Source organism: Miscanthus floridulus, chromosome 2, assembly GCF_019320115.1.
Source record: "Miscanthus floridulus cultivar M001 chromosome 2, ASM1932011v1, whole genome shotgun sequence".
In the NCBI taxonomy this organism is placed as follows: Eukaryota; Viridiplantae; Streptophyta; class Magnoliopsida; order Poales; family Poaceae; genus Miscanthus; species Miscanthus floridulus.
Window position 1 is genome coordinate 95,868,928 of NC_089581.1, and position 11,469 is coordinate 95,880,396.

The window sequence follows — 11,469 nt, forward strand, 5'->3', positions numbered from 1 at the left end:
CACTCTAGGATATAGGCTGGACTTCTGACGGAGCGAAGCGAAGGCCCGTTGCCGGAGGCTTAGGCCAGAGCGTAGCGGAGTCTGAAGCCGGCCCATCAGGTCTCGCCCCTGTGCTCGGGGGGTGCGGGGGGCGGAGCCCCCGCGGTACGGTACGGTATATACACCCTTGCTAGGATTTCGTGGAGACTTGATTCTCTTGTAAGCCGCCATAGGCGTGTAACCCAAAATTCTTGAGATAGTGAGATTGTTGCTGGCTGATGCCCGTGGTTTTTCCCCTTCACATCGGAGGGGTTTTCCACGTTAAATCATGTGTCTCCTCTGTGGCTTGATTCTTTACTTCATATTCCTATACGTCGTTCATAACATGTACTGTGTACATTTCCCACTTCAACTTGAATCCCTACCTATGTGGTAACAAGCTACAGAAAATTGTCAGTTTCCAAGTATTCTCATGGCTTAACAGTTAGAGCATTAAACTCAAGGAGTTGATGAAACCCTTGTTGCTGGCCTGGGTTTGAATCTTGGTACCTTAAGGCTACTCTGAGGAGGAGGCTCACCTCGTAGTCTAGTTCTTTACAAAAAATTATCAGTTTCAAAAAAAACTGGACATGCGAGGGTATGACCACCCCTAGGCATTGCATTAAGAAGAAGATCTTCTCATGCAGGCCTAGAAAACCCCCGAATCCTTGCCCCAGGAAACCTCTGAACCCCTGCCCCAGAAAACCTATGAACCCCTGCCCCACCCTTACACAGCGGCATCGTCGCCCTGTGAGAACAGGCCGGTTCTTAGACCTGTGCTTTGGCGTGGGACAGACGAGGGGATTTTTTTAACCCTAGCCTGAAATTCACTCCCCTAGAGAGTCGAACCCAGGACCTGAGGAGTGCCGTCGGGATGCTCTAACCAGTTGGACTAGAGGCCCTTTGTCAAATTATCAATTTCACACTCTGCATACTTCTTACTGGCTTACTGTAAACACATCTACACATATTAGAGATTATTAAATGCACCTCTTGATGCACCTCTCGTTTTCTAAAAAAAAACCTACCTCTTTCCTTAACTTATAGTTTAGTAGTGAGCACGCACCCAAGTGAAAGTAGATTTACGATGGTTTTTATCCTTATTTTGTATGTACTATTTTTGGACCACTTTATAAGGCACAATTTGACATGACACGGACTTATGAGTAATATTATTTATTTATGCATGCACGCCGTTGACCATTCATTTATTTAATATTATTTATTTATGATTGTAAACTTATGATTATTAGATAGTACATTTAATTACAAACCTAATTGTATCATGTTTGTATTATAATAGTTAAAAATTGTCGGTGAAATTATTGGTCAAATATTATAAAAGTTTGAATCTTAATATGCATGCACGCCTTATAAACTAGTCCGGAGATATTTCACATGTTAGACATATACCTCAATATTTCTAACCAATATTCAATTAGCAGCACATGTAGTTCTGTGGATGAAATCTTCTGTATAGGGAAAGGACATCAGTATGATCATGTAAATCCAAAATGCTTGATGCTAGCTTCTGTATTCATGCAAGTTCCTTCACTTCTCTCCTAGTTTTGATTAGTCTAAAAATACCGATAGTATGGTGTAGAAAGTGGTCTTTCTGCTCTTTAGGTGGGTTATATTTGTGTCTCATTTTTTATGCCATGTATGAGCTGGTTTCAAGCCTGCAAGAATATGTTTTTAGTATTTTCTGATTTTTGTGATGATTAACTATTTGCTATCAAAAAATATTGCTGACAAATAGAGCTCTTGATTCTTTGGTGTACTCTCTACTATGTATGAACATTTTTTCCCCATTTTTGGGCTAGCTATATCTTTGGTGTTACTAATGAGCATAGTTTCCAGTTATGGCCTAATTTAATAATATATTTGGTAGTCATTTTAAATGATGAAATGCTGACATGGGATCCATAATCTCGATACCATAAAATCAGTCAATATATTTTTGCTTTGTATGTATGTGAAGCTCTCGTTTCTATATGTTGTGTAAATAAAGTATTAAGAGGTTCTTTATCATAAAATTTATAAAACAAGGAAACTTCCCCCTGTCCCCCGGAAAAAGCTCCAATCTCTTATCTCTTATATAAGACTAGCATCTTCAAGAGTTTCTTACTTTTTTTTCTCCTAAAAACTTATAATTTGGTAACTTCTAAAAAAATTTGGAGAGAAAAAAGAACATCACCTATAAGAGTTTCTAATAAATAGCATCTAAAAACATCAGTGTTCGTCGCACAAGCCAGTGAGCAGTGATTGTGTCAGATGGTATATATGCACATCTGCCTGAACTGTAATCAGAAGAGTTTCCCGGCGTAGTCCTTGATGTCGTCATCCTTCACCGACGCCGACGCCATCCTTCTGAACTGCGGGAGCTCTGCCGCGTCGCGGCCCAGCAGCAGGGCGACCTTGGTCCGGAACACCTCCCCGTTCTCCTCCACGTCGGCGTCCCCTAGGGCGGCCTCGATGTCCTCCTGCACCTTGCGGTAGAACCCGGCGCAGTTGCGCAGCAGCTTGAACAGCATGCCCAGCTGCTCGTCGTGCTCCACCGTGTTCACCGCCGCCGCCAGCGCGCCGCACACCGCCGCGGCGCCGGACGCCCACGCACCGTCGTTGGTGCAGATGAAGGCCGTGGCCACCGCGGCGGTGCCGGCCAGCGCGGGCCCCGCCACGGCGAGGCCGCGGTTGATGGACAGCACCAGCTTCCCCACCGTTAGGTACTGGTGCTCATCCTTGGCACAGAGCACGCGCAGCAGGCCGCGCATCTCCTCCTCCAGCTCCTGGCTCCACCCGTTGGAGGTGGTGCGGACGCCGCCACGGCCGAAGCTCCTGGACCGGGTGGTGGTGCTGCTCCACGGCCTTGGGGAACTTCTCCAGCATCGCCGAGCGAAGGATACGGTGCGTGTAAAGTTACGCGGATTGGCTTGTTTTTCAGAAGTGCCTAAATTTTTTTAGGAGTTCAGATTAAGAGTTATTGGAGATGGGTTTTTTCTCATCTTTCTAAAAAAAAGATTAGAAGGAGGTTTAAGGAACTCTTGGAGATGCTCTCCAAGAGTTTTCTAAATCCCCTACTAATCCTTGATTTTTAGAAAGATAAGAAAAAACCCTCTCCAACAACTTCTAATTAGTCCTCCTAAAATTTACGCCCTAAATCTCACCCCGTTGCGCATAAATTTGCGCGGCTCCTCCATCGCGCGTATCCAGTTCCTGGCCGGCGCATCAGGCAGCAAGCCGTCACGAAGTTCGAGCTCATCCACGGGGGGCAAGCACCCTGGGACGAGGTGGCGCGTAAGGACCAGGAGCGCACGACGTTCATCTGCTCACACACGCGTGGCCGCGCGACGGAGGCGGGGGGCAGGGGCGGGCCCAAGCGCAAGGCGAAGGCTGCGCCGGCGGAAGAGGCCTTCACAATGCCGCTCTCGTCGGGCGCCTACACGGGGACCGACCAGTACTTCGTGCGCTTCCGCGTGGGCACGCCAGCGCGGCCGTTCCTGCTCGTGGCCGACACCGGAAGCGACCTCACCTGGGTCGAGTGCCACTGCCACGACCACGACGCGCCCGCCCCGGGCTACGGCGCCCCAGCGTCGAACGACGACTCCTCGCTCTCGGCGGCGGCATCCTCCTCCCACGCACGCGTGTTCCTGCCGGACAGGTCCCGGACGTGGGCGCCCATCCCGTGCTCCTCCGACACCTGCACGGCGTCACTGCCCTTCTCGCTCGCCGCCTGCCCCACCCCCGGCGGCCCCTGCGAAGATGGCGAGGTAGATGAAGCTAGTGGCTATGCTAGCCATGTTCTCGATTTCTCGTGTTGCTCGCGGGGAGATGGCCGGGATCCAGGTCATGGGAAGCACCCACCAGCTCTCGACTGAGCTCTCATTGCTACTCTCCGCTTGCTGCTAGCTGCTGCGTTGCGTTGCGTTTGTGCTGGGCGTGGCTCGCGTCCGGCGTTTATGGAGTTCTCGCCGGGACCTGGATGATCACGCTCTCCGTGAAAAAAACCAATTTTTATTTTTTAGGAGTGTTTTTTTTAAAAACTGTTGAAGAAACACATCTTTAATGCTTCCAATACTTTTTTGGGATTTGGAAAACTCAATAGTTTTAGAAAGAATTTTTAAGGTATTCTTGGAGATGCTCTTGACCATTCATCTTATGATTTCTTTCACAAAAGGAAAGTTAGAGCAACTCTGAAAGCCTTTATAAATATCTCTATTTAAAGTGCCATTCAATAAATATTCTCTTTGTATATCTCGTGTGCCTTCAATGGATTTTCCAATTTTGTACTCTATACTCCAATAGGTTATCATAATTTTCTTTATGTGAAAAAATGATGAGAAAAACTACTGTATATTGCATTTAGAGTCATATAGCCTCTCCAAAAGTGAAGAGCGAGAAGAGTGTTTTTTGAGAGCGGAAAAGATGGAGAGTGGTTTGAAGAGTCTTTCGGAACCTTTTTTTTTTTGTTTGCTTGCTTTCTAAATTCTGTGACAACATCAAACTGAGAGGACTTGTGTTCAGCGAGAGTACACAGAAAATTGCTCCTAAAACATCGTCAAACATCAAACAACCGTCAACCTTCTATCGCCTCCCTCTACCAGCAACTTTCCTTCTTAGTATTTCTTCCTTGCACAATGGTTCCCATTTCTTTAAAAACAAAAGAAAATGGTGAATTAGATCCATTGGATGGTTTAATATTTTGTTTTTGAAAACAAGATCATGGTGAGTTAACCACAAACTAAGAACTTATTGCGAGAATCTCTGCTATGAAATAGGATCACCTCTATGAATTGTTGAGTAGATTGAGGGATTCCTCCAGAGTTTAAAACGTCTCTAATGACACACCACGGGTACTGGGCGATGTTACACTGTATATGATCAGCACTTTTCTCCTGTCCACATAATTTACTATTCTTCTCACCTTGCTAATTCTCCCTCAGGAGTTGGTCAGCAGATTGAATTGACTCATGAATAAAAGACAGAAATTTTCTAATCTTCAGCGGTAGTGGTGAATTCCATATGTCTAATATACTGTGTTTTCTGGAGCAACCTGGTTCTGATGATGCTGTTTATCTGGCAACTTCGTCAGCTGCTTACCATGTGATCTAAGACAAGGTTGAATTAGGAGCAAGGTTGTCTGCGTACGTGTAAGCGTGTTCAAGAGGCCTTGGAGATCTTGTGAGCTGTTTCTTACTCGTGGTTTGGCAGTGTCGATATATGTTCATGACGGACAAGGACAAAGCAAGTTAGTGTTTGTATTTGGTTCATGATGTTGCCATCTACAGTATATAATGTTAGGGGAACGCCAACTGCATGTTGAGAGAAGCTCGTAAGGGGCTTGTAGCACCGACGCAGTTGAATTACAGTACATTCTCTAGTTTTGTCAGAAATGGACCAAACTGTTAGCTGCTCTGAACATGGAAAGTGGCTTCTGGGGGCGCTAGAAAACTAGGCGCAGCTTTGCCACGCCCTTTGTGGAGCTGCTCAGTCCATCTTTACAGGTTGGGTCTTGCAAATGTAGGTAAACACTGAATTGGAACTATCAATCAGCTGCAAAAATGGCCATTGAACTTGATAAAAGTTTGTTTTGCTTTGTGCAAAACTCACCTGTGCTCAATGGTTGAGAGCAAGGAAGAAAGAAATTTGTAAACCTTTTCTGAATTTTGATTTTTCACCTTGAGTTTTTGTCAGGCTGCATTACATCATCCAGACCAACTGTAGGTAAGCTGAAGCCTTAATGAAGCTACGATGAACTAACAGGAACCAAACTGCCTTATTGAAGGCTTCAGTTTAAACAGAGCACATAAATCTGGGATGGGTGTATCATATGTGTCATTGTGTGTACCTACACTGTTTGAATTGTTGATTGCTCCTTCATATCAGAGTTGCAAGTATAAGTTTTTAATTTAATTGGGTTAACACAAATATGGAAACAAAATAAGGACAGAGATTGGTAGCAGGAAATAACTGTAGATTTGCTCTGTTACTATGTTCAGGTAAAAGTTACTATATCTTCTTTGTAGGATTTTCCTTCCTGCTGCAGAGGTAAAGGACATACAACTTGCAAGGCGTATCAAAGGAAAGGATTGGTGATAATACTAATCATAGATGTATTTTGTGAAGCATCCTGCCTGATGTAGGAGATGAAGTTTATGATGCTGGCCGTAACATTTTATCCTGTAATGTAGATGTGGGAACAGTGAATCTCCGTTCCAATTGCCACGGTTTATCTCCATTCTGAATTTCTCAACAGCTTTCGGAACCACTTCAGTATATTTTAGGGACGACTGAATTTGCAGCTCAAGCGAACATGTTGCTTCTTCAGCTGAACTTGTTCTGAGGACATTTGTGTCGTTGAATGCTGCAATGAATCTGTTTCGCAGTTAGTGTTCCAAATCCAACAGGATCATGTATCGTTGTTTTTGGTCTGTCATGTGTGCCTCTGATACCTTTGTATTCTTCACTCATGTTGCTGGGATGGGTGCGGATGGGATGATCTGTTAACATCTGCGGAGTGCATAGCATAACTCTGATTTTTCTGCGTTGTTTTGGTTCCTCTTCAGCCATTTGTTGCTTCACCAAGCCTATGATCAAAGAAGTCACCATTTTATTGTTGTACAGACTACGGGCTTCATTCAAACATTCTGAGACTTTTTACATATACTCTGCGATTTTTTTTTCCTTCCTCAACTCATTTTTTTTCCTTACTCATAACGCATTCGGACTCACGCTGTAGTCTGGAGTAAACGGCATGCTGAAACGCAAGGCTAATTGTATTCAGGAGCAGCAGACCCGTGACCAGAGCCATTGCCTTGCAGAAATGGCCTTTTGCAGGTGCAGCTGGGCCTCTGGTAATGGGATTGTGATCCAGCCGACCAGCCCTAATCCTACCCCAGTCATCCATATTTTAACAGTGGCTTAATAATCCAAATAGGCCCTTAAGACGGCCTCCAACGACCGTGGCCCAAAATACAAGACCCATTTGTTCTTTGGTAGCGCTATAAGCAAAGGGTTCAATACCTATTTTTGGTCTTTTCTAACAAGAAGACCCAAAAGACAACCATTTCTGCAAATGGATGTCCAGGAGAGAGGATACTCAGATTTGAGTTATGGTAGGCTATAGGTATTGTGTTGGAGACTCATTTTAGGTTTGGGTTCTGCAATGGGTCTCCTATTGGAGACAGCCTAACAGATACAATCTGATCAAGATCCATCCATTTTACCCTACTCTGATCTTGACCCTATTTACAGTGGCAGAGTTTGAGGTTAAATTTAGAGGGGCCCACGGTGGAATATATATGACTTAAGGAGTGCAAAGGTGGCCAATTTGAATCTTCATCATTAGCAGGTGAGTACTACCGAGTGCTTATCTCACTCAGTGATGAAAGAAAATTCACCAATCGTACCATCAATGATTCATTCATCTGGTACAAGGAGATATATTATATCAGAGCTGTGCTGCAATCGAAGACAATGATGCTACTATTGGTGGTACCATTGGTGAATGAATCATTGATGCTACTATATACTATTTGTGAATTTGGTTTATTCATCTACTACCATTATTCGAATTGGCCAAAATCCTATTCGCTTGGCTTATAAGCTGTACTTTTTCAGTAACGAACATTATTTTTCTCTCATCACCCTCGCACCGCCGCCGGCGCTCTCCGAGACCTTCGCCGGACCGGAGTCCTGGGACCGCGCCACCGTCGAGATCCAGGTGGACAGCAACTCTCTCCAACAGTGGCTCACCACAAGTCAGTGCCCAGCCTGCCTGCCGTGCATGTGCATGCCAAGTTCTCGTCTTACTGAACGACTGAACTTTTTTCCTTTCTTTTCTGAATGTTAGATGGCGAGGTGAGTATCCAAGAAGAGGAGGTGAGCCGGAAACTGATTCTTTTCTCAGGGAACGACTACATGTGCCTCAGCTCGCATCCGGCAGTCCGCGAGGCTGCAGTCAAGGCAGGTTAGCTCACGCGCCGGTTTCTTGCCATTTTTTTGGCCCTCTGTCTCAGGCACTCCGAAGTCTGAACGAACAAGCTCTCTTAATTTTGTTGCGCTTGCTTGCATTGGCAGGCAGCTCAAGCGTATGGGATGGGGCCCAGAGGCTCTTCCTTGATCTGTGGCTATACTACTTACCACAAACTAGTGGAGGAATCACTGGCGGAACTGCAGAAAAAGGAGGTAGCATATGTTCCAACTATAGCTACTAGTTCATAATCATCTAAAATCAATTTCGTCAGCTTAATAATTAACCTCGATATATATGATGATTTTCATTGCTTTTATCTACTTTGTACAGGATTGCCTTCTCTGTCCCACTGGATTTTCGGCAAACACGGCCTTGATGACTGCCCTTGGTAGCATCAGCTCTCTTTTGGCTTGTGCAGGGAGAAAACCTGCACCGGACGAGAGGCTCGCAATTTTCTCAGATGCCCTCAACCATGCCTCAACTATAGATGGGATACGCCTTGTGGAGAGACAGTGTACAACCACTCTGACATGTCGCATCTTGACTTGCTGCTGTACGCTTCTTTTCTGTTTTATTATTTCGATCGATCCAGTCATCATGACTCATGGCTCATCATCATGAGATATATAGATCGATGCTAGCTACATTTGAATCTGCATGCAGGTCCAGTTGCTCAACAGAAAGGAAAGTTGTCGTCACAGATAGGCAAGTCATCAGAACAAATCTTCATATCTTCGTCAGAGTTGAATTAGCACCTAGTGCTTACTTGTATTTATATATATACCCAAACTGTCAGAGTACTTATTAACTTATTAACCCATCTTTTCGCATAAAATGCATGTGCAGTATTTTCAGCATGGATGGAGATTTCACGCCGTTACCTGAACTTGTCAAGTTACGCAAAAAATAAGGATTTTTGTTGGTCGTCGATGATGTTAGTAACTTAATTAGCTAGTATTTTATCTCCTCTCGTTTACATTTTAATTCCCAGATTTTTGTAGTGGCCAATATAATTAATAATGGTCGCAATGCAATTGCTCTATAATTAATTAAGGCACATGGAACACTTGTTTGCGGTGAGAATGGTGGTGGTATACCGGAGCAGTTTGGATGTGAAAATGACATCGACATATGTCTTGGCTCCTTAAGCAAGGGAGTTGGTTGCCAGGGTGGTTTCATAGCATGCAGGTATACATATTATGAGCAGAAACAACATAACGTATATGCCATCCAAATTATCAGCTTTCACACATTTATTTGCACTGCCGATTCTCATGCCTGTAGTTTGGCCGAATATATAGTGGACTACTTTAGCTTAAGTACAGCTAGGTTAGTCGTTGGCGCTTCATTTCGAGATTTCTGACTAACTGTTTGCAATATAGTGAGCAGCACTAGCTGGAAGAGGCTTATTCTATCACGAGGTCGCTCCTTCGTATTTTCGACTGCTTTGCCAGTGCCTGTAGTTGCTTCTGTGCATGGTAATAACGTCGCTGTCGGTCCTTCGAAAAATGAATATTGCTTGCTTTTGTCATTTTTAAGCATGCTGGACTGCTGAGCTGAGCATTCACCATGTACTTTTAAAAACTCCATTACATTTTCTAGTAGTAGGACGAAAAGATTAACCTATTACCACGGGCAAAAACGGTAGCATTAGAATATAGAGAACGAAAACGGTAGATACAGAACTTTTCTAAATTCGCGAAATTATGAATATAAAAAAGGGTTGTAAAACCAGTTGAAAATGGCAACGCTTATGTTTGGCTAAATTCAAAAACATCGAAAATATTAGCATAATATAGAAAAAAAACGGATTTGTCCTGTTCATTTTCACAATAATTTAAAGGATGAGAATATCGTACACCCTGCATTCTAAATTATACATAGTGTGTCTTATAATTTAGAAAGGGGAGTAAAAGATAGAACATGCAAGTTGGTTCTGTACTCGATTGCTACACATCGACCGTTTTTCCTGATTAGAATCTACTGGTTTCAGCTGCGATCAGTGTCTCGAAAAAGGAGAGATGGCGAAGATCAGTTATCTAGGAGCATGTGCAATATTTTGCTTCTTTGACCAAACTCAACATAACCAGTCACATCATTGTCATTTTAGTTGGAAGTGAAGAAGCAGCGGTACGTCAAGGCTCACAGGTTCCCTCTCATCTCCCACCGACTTCTTCTTCTTAATTAATTCCCTTTAACTTTCATGCTTCGAGTAGATCTTATCCTCAATGACTTTGCTTGTGCTTCCCGGCCTGTTTTTGAAACTTGGGTGCAGGCATCTTCTAAGATGTGGATTTCTTGTCCAGCCAATCCGGCCACCCGTAGTGCCACCCAACTCAAGCAGGTGGTTCCAAACTGTCTCTTCTTTTTGGTGTCTTTGTCGTTTTGCATATTTTTTTCCTTGTCATGACGTTAAGCACAAGCCCTATGTAGATGGAACTCCTGCCATAAAAAAATTTGATGAGAACACACACACATACACACGCACACACACCCTAATACACTACTCCATCCGTCCCTAAATATCTATCGCCGTTGGTGTGCGTGCCACAAGTTTGACTTAATTTATAGAGAATACGTGCAACATTTGTATCTTTAAATAAATTTATTAAAAAAAATTAGATTCAAAGATCTTTCAAATGATACTAATTATGTACCATAAATATTAATATTTTTTAATATATATTTAGTCAAAGTTGTTTTTCGGAAAGCAAAAATGACAAATATTTAGGGACAGACCCTAAATGTTTGTCGCCACGATTTGCATGTCAATAACTTTGACTCGATTTATAAAAAATGCGTGCAACATTTCTATCTCCAAATAAATTTATTAAAAAACTAGATTCAACTATCTATCCAATGATACTAATTATGTATTATAAATATTAATATCTTTTAATATATTTAATCAAAGTTATTTTTGGGAAACGAAAACGACAGACATTTAAGGATGGAGGGAGTATGTATCTGCTTGCATTGATACTATGCCAATAAGAAAAACAGAACGAGATTAATTGACTGTACAAGAAACTCCCCTCTGGCAGGTTGCGAATTACTCTTAGCGCAGCTCATTCCTTAGATGACATCAAAAGGCTCGCTGATGCGCTCACTCCCTGGCTCCACATCAAACCTGCTGAGCTGATTGAGCTCTTTTTTCAATAAGCATTGTACTATGGCCAGAAGCAATTTCCGATATCAGATTGTACCAGCCCAACATATGTTTTGTGTAATTTAAACTGTGTGCACTCGTTATTGTATAATTTTCAATAATCTTGTTCGATAAAGTATATAACTTGTTTTGATGCCTCTTTTTTCAAACAATATATGTAACGCTATTCTAAATTACTCCTATTCTCATATCATTATATTATTCGGGACACTAATATATGGTTCAAACATATCGGACGATGCATATGAAATTAGTTGTGCGAGAACATCGGACAAAACGATATGATAATTAGTGACACCTTGGCAAT

The 11,469-nt window shown here is 43.0% G+C and overlaps 1 pseudogene; it reads left to right on the forward strand.

Moving 5' to 3' along the window:
- The first annotated feature begins 5,579 nt into the window (after positions 1-5,579).
- On the forward strand, positions 5,580-11,155 carry LOC136536798 (8-amino-7-oxononanoate synthase-like; annotated as a pseudogene).
- Positions 11,156-11,469: the final 314 nt, after the last annotated feature.